This window comes from Eriocheir sinensis, chromosome 26, assembly GCF_024679095.1.
Source record: "Eriocheir sinensis breed Jianghai 21 chromosome 26, ASM2467909v1, whole genome shotgun sequence".
Lineage (NCBI taxonomy): Eukaryota > Metazoa > Arthropoda > Malacostraca > Decapoda > Varunidae > Eriocheir > Eriocheir sinensis.
The window spans coordinates 11,884,435-11,898,380 of record NC_066534.1 but is presented as its reverse complement, the minus strand read 5'-3'; the positions used below and the strand labels follow the sequence as shown (position 1 = coordinate 11,898,380).

Below are 13,946 nucleotides of genomic sequence, written 5' to 3'. Positions count from 1 at the left end.
GTGAAGCATTGTGTGCTGGGATGGTTTGGACACGTGATGAGAATGGAGAATGAATTTGTGAAGAGAGCGTATGAGGGAAGGGTGGAGGGAGGAGGCGGCGGGGTGGACCACCTGTGTAGATCAACAGTGTGTGTGCAAGGCTTGGTCCAATGGACTTACTCTCAGTCTCACATCTTTTCACACTCAAACTTTCCCTACCATTATGGCTTGAGATGCCAGCAGCAAATTGGTGTTGGTTCTTCTGATCGTTCCTGATTTCATCACTGAACACCACCCTGCGACAGACGTCTGATGTCCAGTGTTCATATTTGTTATTAAAATCTAGCCTCTGTTTATGCAGCCTAAATAAATACATATTTTCATTGGCACTGCCTGGCCAGGGAGTCTTTGTTTTCCAACAGTTTTGGTGTTTGGCACTGCCTCCAGCAACAGCATGTCTAAATCACTTATCTTAACTTCTAAAGGGCAGGTGATGAATTTTCCGGTCTGCCTTTTTCCGATGTAATTTAGAAGTTTGCATGGGGATTTTTGGGTCAGCATGACTCCTAGACTGCCACACAACTCCTCCATGCCATTCTCAATGTCTCCATGATTAACAATGGCAGGAGGAGAGATTTTTGGACTTTCCTCATCTGATTCCATGCCCAAGTATCCATGACCAGTGACCTCGACTCCTCATAAGCCTCCTCTTGCTCCTAATAAAGTTCTCAGTGTGAGTGTAATTGGGAGAGCTAAAGTGACTTTTTCAAGACTCAAAAGTGGTGTTAGAGGTGAAGACACTGACAGCAGAAGAGTTGAACTCCAACCCCTTGTCTTTTGAGGATGGCTGAGCCCCATTATTATGCAACTTCGTTTTGGTAGCTATCCTGTAGATCAATCTCATTACAGTGATTGTACACAATGCTGCAAACAAAGGCCTGCTGCGAAATAAAAGTTACTGTCTTCTTACTTACTGCCAATACTTCTGAGTGAACTTTTTGCCACACTCATGGCATTCATGAGGTCTTTCACCAGTGTGCGTAAGGGTTTGACTGTTGAGCATACTCTTAAAACTGAACTTTTTTGGCACACTCCTGGCATTCATGAAGTCTTTCAACAGAGTGTGTGGGTGTATACTTTGAGGTCACCCTCATACTTTCCTTCACTTGTGTGTGCAAGGCTTGGTCCAATGGACTTACTCTCAGTCTCACATCTTTTCACACTCAAACTTTCCCTACCATTATGGCTTGAGATGCCAGCAGCAAAGTGGTGTTGGTTCTTCTGATCGTTCCTGATTTCATCACTAAACACCACCCTGCGACAGTCGTCTGATGTCCAGTGTTCATATTTGTTATTAAAATCTAGCCTCTGCTTCCTCATTTTGTTGGTAAGAAGTCTGTGCGCAGCGTGACGACACGGCAAGTTGAGGTCTTTCTGCAGTCGACGCTGAATTGTTCGCACTGACACCTCTCCCAACACATCGGCGTGCATCTCCCTCAATTCCTTGGCTGTGAGGAAAGGGTCTTCATCACCTTTTCAGTTCCTAGGTGTATCTTCCTCTTCCTCCCTGATCCCGTCTTCCTCTCTGGAGGGGTGTTTGTCTGGGGCGCGGCGGCAGCTTTTTTGATGCGACGAACAGCTGTCTCTGATCTTCCTAATTTTCGTCCTATTTCACGGTTGCTCAGTCCTTCACCAATGTAAGCCACAACCATGCATTTCTCCGTGATGTCCAGCTTGGTTGGACCCATTGCGCAGCTCAAAAAGAAAGTGACATCAGTCTAGTTGCAAGCAAGTAATCAAAGGCGGGGAAGGGGAGCGCGGGGTCACCTCATACACCCTCCTACTAGACCGAGGTGACAGTTATTGATCAGTTTATTTCAATTCGATGTTGGCAAGGAAGAGAAGAGCTGCCAGATGAGGATTTGTTTCACCATAGTAACAACCCATATGGTTGACAAGCCAAAATTAATGCGTAGCGTTAAAGCGACGATATTAGAAGTGAGCGACGATTTTTTGAGCACCGGCTGTACAAAAGCAATACATAGGTACAATAAGAAGTTACTGTACTTATTTTTTTCTATGGTATGTAGGTATTACAATAAAAAAAATCATTTCATACTGTACTGCATACTCTGTCCCTGATCCTCATAGGAGTGGCAGTCTCCTCATGCTGGTCCTGGTCACACTGGCTTGCAGCCTCCACTGTAACAGAAGTCGGTGGCGGCGAGGATGCAGCTAGCACTAAGCACAACACCCACCTCAGACCCTCACTTCTGCACCAGCACCAGTGGTGGCTGTTATGACAAAGATCAAAACCCATTAGAAGCATGCTTTAAAATAAATATCAAAAGCAGCTGCAAATTCCAAAAAATGTGACACAAAGTATATCACTGCTAGCCTACTAGATTTCAACCACAATAATGTGGAAACTACATCAAAGAAATTGAGGCAAAATAGATTTAGAGTAATAAATTATCTACATTGATAACTTGAAGGTAATCATGAATCAGGCAGCTGAAAAGCACTTTGTCAAACCCTACAGGAAAAGGCAAACTGAAAACAGAAAGCCCAGGCTATAAAGAGATAGCTTAAAAATGAGCACCAAGAAAAGAACATGATAGAAAAGTGGGCAGAGAGTTGTTGTATACTTTACAAGAGAGAACAAGTTAATGTGCATATAAAACCAAAGCATTAAAGTGAAAAATGAAATAAAAACTGCCATATTTAAACATAAAAGAAGAGAGAGAGAGAGAATTTACATAGATTTACATAGAAAATCAGACCACACAGACCCCATGGTCCAGACTTGGTGGTCTGTCCTTAAACCTAAGTGATTTTACATTAATCAGAAGACTCCAAAACGTTGCATTTCTACTCTAGTTGATATTAAGTTGAAGGAAGTGACGGTCGAGCTTATTTTTGAAGGAGTCAATCGTGTTACACTGGACCACTGATGATGGGAGCTTATTCCATTCTCGCACTACAACGTTGGTGAAGAAAAATTTGGTGCAGTCTGAATTTACTTGTCTACATCTGAGTTTTACGCCATTGTTCCTCGTGCGCAAAGTGTCATCGATCATAAACAATGTTGATCTGTCTACATTCGTGAAACCATTAAGTATTTTAAAACATTCGATCAGTTTTCCTCGGAGGCGACGTTTCTCAAGAGAGAACATGTTAAGGGTAGAAAGCCTTTCTTCGTAGGATTTGTTGCGCAAGGAAGGGATAATTTTCGTTGCCCGACGCTGAACACCTTCTAATTTAGCAATATCCTTTGCATGGTGGGGAGACCAAACCTGTACCGCATATTCCAAGTGGGGTCTGACTAAACTGTTGTAGAGAGGGAGTATTACATCTTTATTCTTAAATAAAAAGTTTCTTTTAATGAAGCCCAACATTCTGTTCGCTTTATTTGCTGCATCGATGCATTGCTGTGAGAATTTGAGGTTTGACGCGATTTTGACCCCCAAGTCCTTGACGCATTGAACGCTTTTGAGTTTAACGCCGCGCATTTCGTAATCAAACTTCTTATTCCTCGTTCCAACTTGAAGGACCTGGCACTTGTCTACGTTAAAGGGCATCTCCCATCTATCCGACCAAGCTGAAATTTTGTGCAAATCCTCTTGGAGGCTTTGCCTGTCTTCGTCAGTGAGAACCGAGTTACCAATCTTTGTGTCGTCTGCAAATTTACTAATGCGGTTATTGAGTCCAACATCCACGTCGTTGATGTAAATAATGAAGAGCACTGGGCCAAGAACCGAGCCCTGAGGGACGCCACTAGTGACCGGCGCCCACTCTGAGAGAGAGAGAGAGAATTACATAGAATTACATAGAAAATCAGACCATACATACCCCAAGGTCCAGACTAGGTGGTCTGTCCTTAAACCTAAGTGAATCTACACTAATCAGATAGCTCCAAAACATTGCTTTTCTACTTTAGTTAATATTAAGTTCAAGAAAGTGACGGTCGAGCTTGTTTTTGAAGGAGTCAATCGTGTTACACTGGACCACTGACGGTGGGAGCTTATTCCATTCTCGCACTACAACGTTGGTGAAGAAAAATTTGCTGCAGTCTGAATTTACTTGTCGGATAGAAAGATTTAAAGTCACCAAGGCGCCAGGGCCAGATGAACTTTTTCCCAGGGTAATAAAGGAATGTGAAACTGAAATAAGTGGGCAGTTAACAGAAGTATTTAGGAAGTCGCTAGACACAGGGTAAGAACAGGCCTGTGTTTCACGGATCGCGGCAAGCACACGTTATTCCAATATTTAAGAAGGGTGACAAAGCTTCTATGGAAAACTAAAGGCCGATTAGTTTGACGTCAGTTATAGGTAAAATGATTGAGTCAATAATAGCTGATAGTATTAGGGACCAGATTGACAGACTTAATTTAATTCACAACTCACAGCATGGGTTTATTAAAGGAAAGTCGTGCCTCACTAATCTTTTATCCTTTTACAATAGAGTATACGAGGCAGCTGACAATGATGAGAGCTGATGTAGTTTATCTCGATTTTAGTAAGGCCTTCGATCAGGTACCTCACCAGAGACTGCGTGTTGAATAAAGTCAGGGCTCATGGGATAAGAGGGAAGGTATTTGATTGGATTAAGGCGTGGATTAGCGACAGGAAACAGAGGGTTACCATTAACGGTAAAAAATCCGAATGGGGTAATGTTACCAGTGGGGTTCCTCAAGGTTCAGTTTTAGGTCCGCTTTTATTCATTATCTACATCAATGACATAAACAATGGGTAACTTTCTTGTATTCTTGTATTCTTGTATCATATTCCATCATCATAAGTAACCTGGCTGCCTGTTTGAGCCAGTCCTAAGACTGACCATCTGCAGCCAGCCAGCCACTGGCCACCACCACACCACAACTCTGTCTAGTCTCTTAAGAGTGACGATGCCATACACGAAGTTTGAAAATTTCGATAATTTTCACCCAAATTGACGAAAAACGCCCTTAACAGTCTAACCAGATCATGTCATGTTTTGGACATGTCCTGACTGAAATTGCACAAAGAAAAATTACAGCAGCCTCAAATGAAATTATCAGAAAAGACTGTGGATGATCCGTGTACGTATGTGAAGTGATTATTTGAAAGAAAAAAAGTATATGTTTCAAATATTTCCTTTCCTGCCACTTCCTTTAGTTGGTGATTTTTGTCCCTTTTAATAGCTTTTCTTTAGTTCATTTGAGTGTTTGGAGGGGCCCAAGACTACTCATATGCTGTCCTTATGATTGCCTATGAACCCGGACTCCAGCGAAACTCTCTAAAGAGTATCAAGTGAAGTTTGGGAGGGGGGGGGTGGATTAGCCAAGCAAGATGGCGGCAATACAAAACAGTTGCCTGCGTCACCAATTGGCTGGGACCAACCAAAAGAGTAAAGATGGGGGCATACGGTGTAGCTAAGCGTGGCCGCAGTGCTCATCTCCCTAACATTGCCCCTTGAGCCTGTGGTGGGAAGAGCCCATCACCCCAGGACACAGGGTCAGCGTGACATCCGGGTTACCACAGTGTACCTTCCCCAGGTTTCCCCAGGGACACATTTATCCACCAGCCCGAAAGGGAAGATGAACAGCTGGTTGAGCTCCACGGTGACTGCCCAGGTTGGGATTCGAACTCAGGACCGCGGATTCGTAGTTAGGCACGCACCACTAGACCATGGAGGCATAAAAGAAAATATCCACGGGGTGAGAAACTTACTATTTGAGGACAGACTTAAGCATCTAATACAGCCAATGTCAACAAGATGAGAAAACAATTACAACAAGCAAATGAGCTGAAGGTGCTAACCCATGGCTGCCCTGCACACATTCTGAATGTTTGGGCTCATGATTTGGAAATTGGTAACATAGAAGAACAAGTGGTTCGCGTTGTAAAATACTTTTGAAACTATCACTCTGCCTCAGCAAGATAATAAAAAAGGCGGTCAACGTCTTGTTCTGCCCCAGGACACTAGACAGACCATGTGTGGCTGATTGAAGATATATATCTATATCAGCTCAGGAAAATTTGTGAAGTTGACAGGGAAAACATTGATATCAAAGTTAGTGTTTTCTTTGTCTATTTTTCCATTCTATATTGTTGCCCTGCAGTAAGATCAGGATTGAAATCAGTGAAATAAGAAAGTCAAATAGTATAAATCTTGATTTAAAACAATATTTAAAAAAAAAATCATTTGATTTACATCTTGATTTAAATCAGTGATTTACATCAACTTGATTTAAATCAAACAACCCTGAATAGGACACTCGGTAAAAATTAAAGAGTATGCCAACATCAAGATTGTTCTGGAGAGGTTGCAGTATCATGTTCATGGATAGGATAATTTGTGTGGATTTGCTGGGCCAGCAAGGAAGTTACACAAAATACCCGTGTTTCCTCTATTACTGGAACAGTAAGGCTACAGTAGACCACTGGGTGAAAAAGAAATGGCCACCAAGAAATAGTTTGGCCCCTGGTGACAAGAGCAACATTAATAACCCTCTGGTTGATAGGAAAAACATTGTCTTTCCTCCACTGCATATATAACTTGGTGAGATAAAGCAATTCGTCAAAGTCCTTGATCACAGTGGAGACTGCTTTAACCTTTCCAAGTCTCAGTGACGAGAAAAAAAAGCAGGAATATTTGATGGAGCTCAAATAAGAACACTCCTCAGGGATCCACAATGACTGCGGCAGAGGATAGAGCTTGGAATGCATTCTCTGACATGGTGCAGAATTTCCTTTGGGCACTTGGATGTAGAATGAGCATCAAGGTGCATGACTTACATAGTCACTTGGGCGAGTTTCCAGAGAACCTGGGTGATTTGAGCGAAGAGCAAGGTGACCGCTTCCATCAGACATTAGAGTAATGGAAAAAACGTTACCAAGGCCGATGGGACTCAAACATGATGAAAGATTACTGCTGAAGCTTGATTAGAGACATTCCAGAAGCTGTACATCAGAGATCGTCAAAGAAGTTTATGCAGCTTTAACATGACCACAATGAATATATTTTTTGTACATATTTTGTTATCTTCACACCTCTTGCAGACTCTTTACGTTCTTATGTTCTTATGTTCTTAATTCTTACGTGCCAAAGTGCATTCACTTTCAACTTCGTGTTACGACTAATTAAAGTTTGAACAACATATCGTCTTGTACACAAAAAAAATGTATCTGTGTATGTATAATCTTCCAATATGAGGATAAAATTGTTGTTTCTAGTGAAAATGTAAGATTTTATATCTCAAAAACTTGATATGGTAGACAAAAACATGCCAGATTTGGATTCAGCATCCATGGGAGTACCTTGTGCCACAAAAATTGTGTTGATCGGTAATAACAAAACAATAAAAAATAATAATAATGACAGTATTAATAATAAAAAAAAAAAAAAAATAATAATAATAATAATAATAATAATAATAATAATAATAATAATAATAATAATAACAATGATAATAAAATAATAACAATAATAATAATAATAATAATGATAATAATAATAATAATAATAATAATAATAATAATAATAATAATAATAATAATGATAATAATGATAATAATGATAATAATGATAATAATGATAATAATAATAATGATAATAATGATAATAATGATAATGATAATGATAATGATAATGATAATAATAATAATAATAATAATAATAATAATAATAATAATAATAATAATAATAATAATAATAATAATAATAATAATGTTAATATGATAATGATAATGATAATGATAATAATAATAATAATAATAATAATAATAATAATAATAATAATAATAATAATAATAATAATAATAATAATAATAATAATAATAATAATGATAATAATAATAATAATAATAATAATAATAATAATAATAATAATAATAATAATAATAATAATAATAATAATAATAATAATAATAATATAGTAACGTTAATAACGAACGATAGTAATAATATTGATAATGATAATAACAACCTGCAAGACAACAATAACAACAGTGCGGTGCTTCGGCAAGGTCCACGACACGCAACACAACAATTTCAACAAAGGTCATCATCGGCTGGTGGTGTCGCCGCCGGATGGTACCCACCCACCCCGCGCGCAGGCTACAGTATTGAGCTGCTGAGGCGCTGCCCGGGAGATGCCTGACTTTCACGGATACAAAAGTGCGTAATGCAGTATTGGTTTCCGCTTAGTATCAAATTCGTTTGGGTCTCTCTCTCTCTCTCTCTCTCTCTCTCTCTCTCTCTCTCTCTCTCTCTCTCTCTCTCTCTCTCTCTCTCTCTCTCTCTCTCTCTCTCTCTCTCTCTCTCTCTCTCTCTCTCTCTCTCTCTCTCTCTCTGCAAGACCCGCTCTGAGGAACTGCTGGATATGTATACTATAGGCTAATCCAGCAGTACAAGACTAAATCCCCAAACATTGTAATTTCAGGAATTCTTCCAAGGATGTCGGCGGCGAACGAGTTTTACAAGTCATTCTGTCTTAACCGTTAGCAGACTCCTTGCAGAGAGCTTGACGTTGGATTCCATAACGCCTAGGACAATTTCTACAGCCAGGGTGAGCTTTTCTAAAGGGACAGACTCCACCTGTCTCCAGTCGGAGCAGCTAGATTTGGAAGGCTCCTTTGCGATGTAGTGCGTGACACCCGGTCAAAAAACTGCTCTCGCCGTGTCCTCACCCCGCCTGTGTAAATGAATGTTTGCAGCACAGCTAACACCAAATCGTAAAACCGCAAGTAACACCAATTCTATTACTAAACCTCAAGATAATCTACAAGTCTTGGGTTTCAATGGGTTTAGCCTAAGAAACAAGTTTGAAGAATTGAGATGTCTTGTTTCAACAGAAATTTTTGACGTAATTGCTATAACCGAAAGATTTATTGACACCACAAATATTGATGCAAGTTCAGAATACAACATAGATGGCTAGTGACTCTTCAACAAACATCGTGTCAACCGTAAAGGTGATGGTGTCGCCCTTTGTGTCAAAAGCTATTTCCAACCCACTAACAGAACAACAAGAGACAGTAACGTTGAACACTTGTGCGTGTAAGTAAATACTGTAAAAATATAATCTCAATACATCCGTCCCCTACAAGCGTCCGGGGCAATCACTCGAGGATGATGTTAGAGTGTAGGCTAAAGCGTTTTACAGCAGTCACTTCATAACAGCGACTCCGTGATATTAGGAGACTTAATCTCCCTCATATTGACTGAGCGACACTGTCGGGTACAGAAGGCGAGTCACACAGAATGGATTGTTAGAGGATAATTACCTAAGTCAGAGTACTGGTTGGTAATGGGAATGGTGGATAGGGGAATGATTGGTAAAGGGACTAGTGGAGATGGTAAGGACTGGTAATGGGACTGGTGGATAGGGGAAAGATTAGTAATGGGACTGGTGGAAAAGGGAAGGGTTGCTAATGGGACTGGTAGATAAGGGTAGGATTAGTAATGGGACTGATGGATAGTGGAAGGGTTGGTAACGGGACTCACCTACCCTTCCCCTATCCACCAGTCCCATCACCTACCCTTCCCCTATCCACCAGTCCCATCACCAACCCTTCCTCATCCACCAGTCCCATCACCTACCCTTCCTTTATCCACCAGTCTCATCACCAACCCTTCCCCTATCCACTAGTCCCATCGCCCAATTTTTTCCACTCCGCCCGGGAATCGAACCCGGGCTCTCTCGGTTGTGAGCCGAGTGTGCTAACCACTGCACCACGGAGCTCTCCTTTGAATACTGTAAGGTCTAGTCAAGATTCCAGTGACCGGTAAGGTGGGAAGCAGGATTAAGCATGAGGAGACAGTGAAAAATTAATGAGCAATAAACATTCAAATAGTTTTGCAGTCAGAGAAAATGCAAAGAAATTTAGTTTGAAAATTCAGAAAAAAACTTTCTCGCAACAACACTACGACTGGAAAATATATGATTGAAAGCAAATAACAACTTAATTAGAATTGTGATAGAAAGTAGAATTTGAATTTAAATGAATGGCACTGACGAAAATGTAATAAACCTATGAAAGAAACAAATCAAATTTAATCGTTAAGTGTGCAAGGAAGAACCAATTGATGAAGCAGAGTTTGCTGACTAAACATATTGATGGCGGTAAAATTATTGGTATCCGTCTACTTGGTTTGTATGAAATCGAGGAAATTTAAAAAGCTGCAAAAGGATGAAAAAATAGACAATAACGACATTAATCAGTTGTTTCGAAATTATGCAAAGGGAAATGTAACGAAATATGTGGATGACGTACGCACCTCATCGTCACTCTTGCTTCCTAATCCCTCCTCCCTCGGAAAGTTGCATTCCCTTCCCTCCCCCTCCTCCCCTTCCCGTCCTCTACTCCCCTGTCTCCCCTTTCCTCCTCCCTTACCTCCCTCTCTCCCTCTCCCAGTCCTCCTTTAATTTTTTTTTTTGTATCTAACAAGTTATTAGTTAGTCAATGGATAGCCAGGATAGACACTGAAGTATTTTTTATATTGACTAGTTACTACCGCTACCGCAGTACCGCACACCGCGTACCGCACTGGGAAAGAAAAAAAAATGGGACCGCACTACCGCAACCGCACTACTCCGGAAAAAGTACCGTACTACCGCAATCGCACTACTGATTTTTCAGTACCGCGCCCACCTCTGCCTGACAGTGTCACCCAGTCGATATGGGGGAGGTTAAAGTCTCCTAATATCAGTGAGTCGCTGTTATCAAGTGACTGCCTTAAAACGCTGTACATTTCAACATCTTCGGGTGATTGCCCCGGAGGCCTGTAGGTGACAGATATATTTAGATTGTCTTTTGCAATGTTTACTCACACGCACAAATGTTCAACGTTACTGTCACTTGGTGTTCTGTCCGTGGGTTGCAAATAGCTTGTAGTATTATACTCATGTCGTGTCCTGCCTGTTAAGGTTGGGTGGCCTGTACAAAACCCCTAGAGTTAGTTTTTCTAATCGATGGTAGTTTTGACTGAATTGTTAACGGAACATTTGAGTGAGTCATTAACATATAGCGCAACTCCACCTCCTCTTCTTCCCCTTCTGTCTTTTTGAAACATCTGATAACCCGTTCTTTCAAATCCCGACCTAAAATTTTTATTGGCAGTGTCTATCCATGTCTCAGTGATCGCTATTATGTCAAAATTTTCTACACAAGCTTCACCCCTTAGTATGTCTGTCTTGTTTCTGAGGTTCCTGCTGTTACTCCCCTATAATTACTACTAAGCTGCCTGGTTGTATTATGAGTTAGATGTCTTCTCCCATTACTCCTCCCCCCCTCCTCTATACTAAAATATCCCTCACGGTACTAAAGTGCTCGCTCAAGGGAGTCTGAGAGAGCCTCAACACCTCACTTTTCTTTTCCTCTCCTTTTTCTCTTCCTTCTTAAAATCATTCTCCCTTCTTTCTCTTCTCATTCTTATTTCCTTCTACCTTCCCTTTATCTTCTCCTTCCCTTTTCTTCTCTTTCAATTTCCTTTACTATTTTTCTTCCTTCTAACTTTTATTCCCATTTTCCACTTCTTCTTGTTCTTGATCTTGTTGTTGTTGTTGTTGTTCCTCTTCTTCCTCCTACTCCTCCTGATCCTCCTCCTCGTCCTCCTCCTCCTCCTCCTCCTCCTCCTCCTCCTCCTCTCGCGGTCTCTACTTTGGTTTATAATTTCCTCTTATTCTTCTTTTCCTTTTCTTTTCCCCTTGTTACTCGGCTCCCGCGGTCACTGGTTTCCGGTTTCTAATGGAGGTTTGTGTTCCGTTTTCTTCGTGGTTTCGTTCTCGTACCAACCCTGCCGAGATTACCGGGTTGCTCAGTGTGAAACTCATCGGACCCCACTGTAACGATACTTTTTTGAGTGTGTGTACATCGCCTCGGGCCGTCACGTTCGCTGCAATGTTTACTCGCACAAATAGGCTGAAGGACCTCCACTGGACCCACATAGCCGATACGAAGCGCGGATGGACGACCAACTTGGGCCCATGCTCTCAAATATTTCGGGGCCTACACACCACCGTTGCCAGATTATCGTACTCAGAGCATAGTATTTACCGGTTTCTGACGCCTAACTATTACCACCTCTATTCAGGAGCAGTAAGTAGCGGGCTTCTTTTTTTAATATTTTTCTTTACGCCCTTGAACTGTCTCCTTTGCTGTAAAAAAAAAAAAGAAAAAAGAAAAAGAAACATCAGGAATTAACTATTTTAACGATAATTGTAAGTGAATCTCCTTATTGGGGTCCATGAGACAGTTTTGGTACCGGAAGTCGGAAAATATAAGAGGCTGAGTAAGACAATCTGGCAACGTTCCTACACACCCACATTTGATCAGACTTTCGTAGTTTTGTGTTAGTATTTCCATGGGTAGTCTTATGCCCTAGTGATAGTTAAACAAGACTTCTGCATCATGACCTGAATATGAGAAACACTCGAGAGAGCCCGGCTTATCTCCTTTGTGGCGTTTGGAAATGGTAGTCGTGCTTTGGGGTGTGTTGTGTTAGGGTTGGTGTGTGTTGGTTAGGTTAGGTTTGGGGTGAGGTTTGCTTTGGGGTGTGTTGTGTTAGGGTTGGTGTGTGTTGGTTAGGTTAGGTTTGGGGTGAGGCTAGCTTTGGGGCGTGTTGTGTTAGGGTTGGTTTGTGCTGGTTAGGTTAGGTTTGGGGTGAGGTTTGCTTTGGGGAGTTTTGTGTTAGGGTTGGTTAGTGTTGGTTAGGTTAGGTTTGGGGTGAGGTTTGCTTTGGGGTGTGTTGTGTTAGGGTTGGTTAGTGTTGGTTAGGTTAGGTTTGGGGTGAGGTTTGCTTTGGGGAGTTTTGTGTTGGTTAGGTTAGGTTTGGGGTGAGGTTTGCTTTGGGGAGTTTTGTGTTGGTTAGGTTAGGTTTGGGGTGAGGTTTGCTTTGGGGTGTGTTGTGTTGGTTAGGTTAGGTTTGGGGTGAGGTTTGCTTTGGGGTGTGCTGTGTTAGGTTAGGTTTGGGGTGAGGTTTGCTTTGGGGTGTGTTGTGTTAGGGTTGGTTAGGTTTGGTCGTGCATAGGAGCCAAAAGAGTGAGAATATGGGCTGCAGGTCTGAGGCTCTTTAGGCAAGTCCCGGTGGAAAGCTGTTAGCACCTGACCCGTCTAGACCCGGTCAGAAATACTTGTGAATCTACGCCTCATCTTCACGCTTGGTGCTCCTGAAGGCATCCTGTGTGCCTGTTAGCGCATGAAGACCTTGCAGTGACAGTCCTTCACCCGCCGCCACCCACTCCAAGGCAGCTGATGGGTGATCGGCATACACGGGAAGTCCATACATTTTTTACAAACATTCGGGCGAAGAACAAAGCGGACATTTTGCTGACATTTATGAATACCTCTTTTTGAAAGCTGAAATTTGTTATTGATCTCAAATGTAAACATGAATACCTGACATGCCGGATGGCCTAAATAAGTTAGCGTGCTGTTGTGACCAAATAAAGGGCAAATATAGTTTAATGCCAACAGGGAAAGTTCAGCATTGGGTACACGTTTTACGAAGAGAAAAAAAAATCCCAGAAAAGTCGAAACGGGTAAAACGTTGGAGAGTATTTGAAAGAATAGTAACATGCATGGTACCTCCGCACGTAGACAGCGGTATGCGCACATTCGCCACTCCAATGGGAGACCTTGTGCAGAGGAGCATGACTGCTACGGGTTGTATGGACTGTTAAGCAAGTCAATCTTAAATCTTCGTGTTATGACTTAATATAATGGTTGGTGACTTTATAGCAGTGGTTTTCTTTTTTTTTTTTTTTTTGGGGGGGGGGGTGGGCACGATACCTCCTGACTCATCCTGGTGCCCCTCTTCAATATTATCAACTTCGGTATTTCACCTTCAATGTCGTATGAAAAATAGAAAAAAGAGCAAACGACTGGCCAAATAATGGAGTTCTACAGGTTGTTCTAGTTACCATTCAAGTTCATTTATTAAACATCACGACAGAGTTAATTATTTTTAAGATAAATTTTTT

At 41.4% G+C, this 13,946-nt stretch overlaps 1 protein-coding gene across 1 annotated transcript in view; it reads left to right on the top strand.

Annotated features, from left to right (window-relative positions):
• The first annotated feature begins 13,756 nt into the window (after positions 1-13,756).
• The window catches only part of LOC127003775 (uncharacterized), an 8,828-nt gene continuing 8,638 nt past the window's right edge, over positions 13,757-13,946 (top strand). The window contains exon 1 of the mRNA XM_050870794.1: positions 13,757-13,946. This exon is cut by the window's right edge and continues 1,465 nt beyond it. The gene's annotated coding sequence lies outside the window, so the exon portion shown is untranslated.